A 6,655-nucleotide genomic window follows, 5' to 3' on the forward strand; every position below is an offset into this window, starting at 1 on the left:
TAACCAGGTAGCCCCCCCCCCCCCCCCTTTTATCCCAGTTATCTTCATTAGCCACAGCTGCCACCCAATTAAGGACATCACAGCTGCAGCCCATTTAGAACAACTAGGATTGGGGCAAGGCCACTTATACAATACATATATTTTACTAGGACTCCTACTATAAACAACTGTGGTGAAATTGTTCTCCTCAGATGAACTTGGTCCATTATAGCCTAATTATAATGTTAGAGCGCACCTCCATCACAAAGTTACCCCCCTCCAAGGTACAACCACTCCTCACTGGAAATGTGCTCTATATTTTTTTGACTGCATCTTTAAAAGTGAAGTGAGAGAATTTTGCACCAATCAGTAACAAAGGTATGCATGACTAGAGTCAGTCAAGCTCCACCTAAACACAAAGAAATAGCATAAAAGTAAGTCAATAATGGGGGGAAAGTTAGGGAAGACTCCATCATAATTGCTGGGCTCAGTTGATGGGCTGAACCTGTCTTTTCTCCCATAGGGATGCCTGTTGGGTAAGAACCATATTCTGTGCACACTGAATACTTTTACTGGGAATTAGAGCTTGTCTGTATGTTGCTTTGAATATGTTTTTGCAGTCAGAAACTATCACTGGCAATCCGTGAACCTTAACCTGTCACAATTTTAAATTAATAGAGAGTGTTATTCTGTGAACTGTTAGTGTGAGTCCTTCATGGGCGCTGGCAATCACCGGCAGCAGGGAATATACTTGAATACAATGGAAGGCCCACTGAAGGGTCATAAATTGGGAAGACACACTGAGGGGTCTCTCTTATCCTGTTGGCATATTTCCCTGAATAAATCAGTTGAACTGCCCTCCAATCCAGCAGGACTGCTCAGTGAAGGGTCCCCATAAGAGGATGCTGACAGACTGGTCAGGCACAAGGGTCTTGGCTTTCCTGGGGCACTGACAGATGTCACATTCACATTTTCTGAAAAATCCCTTCGCCCAAGATTTTTCTCCTGGGAAGCTGAGAAGCCTCAGAGAAAAAGGAAAACAATTTTATCTCATTTGCTTCTCCTCTGTTTTGCTCATGTGGAATGTGCTTGGAGATTGTTTACCACAGGTGATTTTTTCATTGGGTTTCTGGTGTGAGTGTTTTGACTCAATGGCCAATCAGTGCCAAGCTGTGTCGGGACTCTGGAGAGAGTAATGAGTTTTCATTATCTTTTTAGCATTCTGGAAGTATCCTTTCTGTATTCTTTAGTATAGTTTAGTATAGCATTCTTTTATATAATTTAGCATCATAAAATAATAAATTAGCCTTCTGAGAACATGGAGTCAGATTCATCATTCCTTCCTCCCTGCCACGGGGGTCCCAGCAAATACAATAGACAGACATTAAATATTAATGATCAAGTAAATCTCCCCACACTAACGGTTGAGGAAATCTCCCTTTTTCATGTGACAATCAGTCTTGAAGTACCAAACCAGGATTATGTTTGTCTCTCAAGAAATGGTGATTTTTCATTCTTCAAAACAAAAAGAGAATCTCTTTTGTATTTATACTGCATGTACTACGTACTACACAAAACTTTAAAATAAGAATGAACATAAAGGATTTCAAATTTAGAAGCCTTGCTGTTATTCAATAATGTTCTTAGTTTGAGGAGTAGGGTGGTGGAGGGAGGGCTGTTTCAAAGATGAAAATGTGTAGAGCTTGCCTCATGACATGTTCCTATAAAATTCCTGTAGTATGTATTTTCAGTGAGCTAGGGAAGAAAAGAGATAGCTGTTTAGAGAGAGGAAGTCATGGTGGGCAATATTGCTCTGGGAAGATAATCCAGGAAGATACTTATGAGGAATTTGCGTGGTCTGTTAATTATTCCCAGAAGTATGTTCCCAGTGCAGCTATAGTTTTGGGATTATGTCTAGAGTACAGGAGATCTCAGCATCTAACAGAGAAAATGGCCTATTCTATAAAACACTGAAGAAAAGAATGCATATTTTTTTCTTCCTCAAAAGAGAATGCATTTTTTTCTTCCTCAGAATTTGACTTGCAAAGCAATATCTACTTTGTACTTCAGTGACATATGGCAGATGAGAAACATAGATGTGTTTCAGATTTCATAGAATTGTATAATACTAGGTATGTCAAGGATCTTCCGGTCCAACATTTCTTGGAAAAAGCAAGGTCTAGACCAGATGGCCCAGCATCCTGTCCAGCTAAATTGTAAAAGTGTCCAGTGTTGGAGAATCCACCACTTCCCTGGGGAAATTATTCCAAGAGCTGATTGTTCTTACTGTGAACAAATTTCTTCTTGTGTCCAATCGGAATCTCTCCAGGAGTAACTTGTATCCGTTACCCCTTGTCTTTTACATGTGACTCTTTGTAAAAAGAGTCTCCATCTTCTTTGTAACCACCCTTTAAATACTGGAACATGGTGATAAGGTGTCCCCTAAGCCTTCTCAGGGCTGAACCAACCCAGTTCTCTCAGCCTTTCCTAATATGACAGATTTCCTACTCATTTGATCATCTTTTTGTCCCTTTTGTGGACTCTCTCAGTCTTGTCCACATCTTTTGTGTAGCAGGGACCAAAACTGGACACAGTATTCCTGGCATGGTACTGAGAAGACTGGGATAGACTTTGTCATCTCTACTGGTTGATTCAAGCCAGAATTCTGTTGACTTTCTTTGCCACAGCAGCACACTGTTCACTCATATTGAGCTTTTTGTCCACCAGGATCCTTAGGTCCCTTTCCATAGAGCTGCTCTCCAGCCAGGTAGATCTCAGCCTGTGCTGCACTCCTGGATTCTGTTTTCCCATGTGCAAGACCTTACACTTGTCCTTGTTGAACTTCATAAGGTTCTTGTCAGTCCACCCTTTCAGCCTATCCAGGTCTTCCTACAGGGTGGCTCTCCCTTATGAGGTGCCTACTTCCCCACTCAGTTTGGTATCATTGGCAAACACTTGATCCCATCATTATCCAAATCACTTATGAAGATATTAAACAGCATTGGGCCCAATATCCATTCCTGAAGGACCCCACTTGTGACAGGTTGCCAATTTGAAAAGGAACTATTTGCCACAATCCTCTGGGTGTGGTCTGTCAGCCAGTCCCCCACCCACCATACAGACAACTTGTCTAGACCATAATGAATCAATTTCTCTAAAAAGAGTCTGTGTGAAACTGTATCAAAAGCCTTGGAGAAATCCAGGTAGGTGGCATCCATTGCTCATCCCATATCAACCAAGCAGGTTACTTTGTCATAGAAGATGATCAGGTTTGTAAAACACTATTTGCCCTTGGTGAATCTGGGCTGGTTTTCCCAATCACATACTTCATCTGACTTGTGATAGCCCCCAGGAGGATTTGTTCCAGGGACTGAAGTAAGACTGATGGGCCTATAATTTCCTAGATCCTCCTTTAAGCCCTTCTTGTAGATGAGGGTGACATTAGCTGTAGCAGCCACAGGGCCTGCAAGGTTTCCCTGGTGGTCAGTTGCCTAAGATAAGAAATGCCTAGTCATGATGACTGGACCAAAGAAGCCCCTCTTCCACCTTCGGACCCTTGTCATCTCTCTGTAAGGCCATAGGTCATATTCACCTCAACCCTTACTATTGGACTGTTTCCCAAACCCCCTATACCCTATATAAACGCCTACTTCTGTGCTGTTCAGCAGAAGAGCTGTCATTGTCACCCTTCGCAGAAGCTGCCAATAAAGACACCTCTGTGGAACCTCATACATCCTTCTCCTCTCTCTCCCTGCGTCTGCCGAGGCATTTAGCAAGCAGAGCTGAAATCACTAAAGAGCTGAATTCACCAAAGAGCTGATCTAACTTAAGAACCGAGCTGCTTGCTAAGATTGCCTGCAGCTGGGAGCCTGCCTGAGGGACCCGGACAGGTTATGCTTAGCAGGACTTCCCTATCCGGACACCTGCGGCAGCCGGGGTCAAACCCTGAAAACCCCCAAGCTGTAAAAATTAGCCTTCTTCCAGTTTTCTGGCACATCCCCTGATCTCCACGAGTTCTCAAACATCATGAAGAGTGAGCTCACAATGGCATCAGACAACTTTAACACCCTTGGGTGGATATTTTCAGAGCTCACTGATTTGCAGGGGCCAAGCTCTTGTAATAGTTCACACACCAACTCTTCCTTCACTGATGGTGGGTCTGTGTTTGCATCAGCCTGGAGTTTTGTTACCAGGTCCTGGGGCTGCATAGTGCTGGTAAAGACAGAGATGAAGAAAGTTTTGAGAACCTCTGCCTTTTCAGAATTGTTGGTGATTAATTCACATCTCCTGTTTAACAGTGGACCAATATTTTCCATCCGTTTCTGCTTGTTGGTTATGTACCTGAAGAACCCTTTCTTCTGTTTTTTGACATATCTGGCTGATTTCAATTCTAACTGCATCTCTACTCACCCTGGCAATGCTCTTGTAATTCTCAATGTGTATATGCCTGCTTTTCCATCTCTGGTATCCTTCACTTTTGTTTTTGAGCAGACTCAGAAGCTTACAGTTAAGCTAAGAGAGTCTCTTGCTCCACCTACTTCTCTTACCTTTAAAGGGGATGAACTGTTTGTGCTTCCAGGAGAACGTTCCTGAAAAACTCTGAGCACTCTCTGGCTCCTTTATCCTCCATGGAAGCTTCCCACAGAATCCCTCCCAAATGAGCTCTGAGTGAGCTGAAGATTGCTCTTCTAAAATCTAAAACCTTTGTCTTAGTACTAACTTTCAGCATGCTCAGCTGGATCCCAAACTCCATAATACTGTGATCACTACAGCCAAGGCTGTCACCTCATTCCTGGTTGGCACATCTAACATTTCTATGAGGAAGCAGTTCTTTATGCATTCCAGGAATTTGATGGATGGCTGTAGGAATGTGCCCCCTTTTGACGGAGTAACAAAATTATCCTTTGTCTCCTTAAAAAGGGAAAAAGCCCAGAAGTTTCTCTCCTCATTTAGGTAAAAAGACACCTCAGAGGACCTTGGGGACTTCGCTTCAAACTTAAGGAAGCTAATTGCACAGAAGCCAAAGCCTAAGCAATTTACTAGAAAAAGAAGACAACAAAGGAACTGATTGCTTTTGTGAGGTGTTTTACCAGGAGCAAAAGTCTCTTGCCCCTGGCTCAGTTTTTCTCTGTAAAGAGCTTTGTTATTTTGCCTTTTATTAAAACTTTTCTGTTTCCAACACTACCACAGAAGCCATCCTGCTGATTTTATGCCATCTGAGGTGGCTGAGCTATCTCGGGTGTGACATAGATCTCCAAGAGCTTATAAGACCTGGCTCAAGGAGACCCATACATCAGATGGCATGTGAGTTGCTGTATTGTTCTTCCAACAAATGTCAGGATAGCTAAAGTCATCCATAAAAACCAGGTTCTGTTGGGCCAAAGCTTGCTGAAGTGACCCAAATATTGCTTTGTTAGTCTTACAATCTTGGTTTGGAGGTCAGTAGAAGATGTCTACTGTAAGATCCCCCTACAGAAACAACTCTTCTCATCTTGACTCAGAGGCATTCCATAAGGCTTCCACAAATGATGTAGTTTACTTTTATACATTCAAGGTTCTCCCTGATATCGAGCACAACTCCTCCTCTTCTTCCCTGCCTGTTTTATGAAACAGCCTATAGGCATCCATTGTGAACCTCCAGTCATGTGAGTTGTTCCACCATGTTTCAATTATTCTTATGGTATTATAACTTTCTAACTGGATGCAGAGCTCCAATTCCTCCTGGTTGTTCCCCAGGCTAAGGGCATTGGTATACATACATTTGAGGTGGTTGGTCTTCTGGTTCTCATCTTGGGAGGCAGCTTGACAGGTGGATCCCATTCCTCCCTAATAGGCTATAGTCATTGAAGAATGTCCCATCATAAAAGTCAAAACCTTCACAACAGTGTTAAAAATGACCATATAATATTGGCTTTTGCATTCATGTATTTTTTGCACGTTGTTATTGATCATAAGTATTTAGATATGGTACAATTTACAATTCCTTTTAGCTGCTTGTTAATATAACATAATCTATCAGTTTAAGTATGAACTGTATAGCTCATAGAAAAAAATAGTGTAATGAATATAATATCTACGTATAGCTTATAGAACTAGTAGCATGATAAATGTATTATACTGTGGACCTTAGCAAAACATAAGATGTTAAAAGGCTTTTGTGTAACTAAGAGAACAGTATAAAGCAATCCACTGACTGACCTCTCCAAGGGATAGCGGTGACACAAACCAGAGCACCAGAGAAGACTTAGAGAAGAGGTTGTTAACTCCTCTTATCAGAGAAGGAATAAAATATATTGACTTGATCTACAGGATGTCATGCAGATAAGTCAAAATGTAAAGCCAAAACAAAAATGAGTCCCTGCAACATCAAAAGCTCTCAAGAATGTTTGAATAATGTATAAGCTAATGAATATACATGCAACCCCAGCAATGTAACCGTATATAGAGAACATGATTTTAAGCTACCTCTGTGCTCTTTGGCCATTTGCCAAAAGCACCCCAGTGCTGGATTATTTATTTGTCCTTCTTTTATACTATATTAAACTTTTAAAAATTCTAAAGAGTGAACTCTGTTTTTCACAATGCCACCAACCACAAGGCTAGAAGTTGATTTGACTTATACATCTATTTCTGGCTGTAATCCTAAAATGGAGGAAAAGATAACTTGGGCACCAAT

This window comes from Zonotrichia leucophrys, unplaced genomic scaffold, assembly GCF_028769735.1.
Source record: "Zonotrichia leucophrys gambelii isolate GWCS_2022_RI unplaced genomic scaffold, RI_Zleu_2.0 Scaffold_39_496844, whole genome shotgun sequence".
NCBI lineage: Eukaryota > Metazoa > Chordata > Aves > Passeriformes > Passerellidae > Zonotrichia > Zonotrichia leucophrys.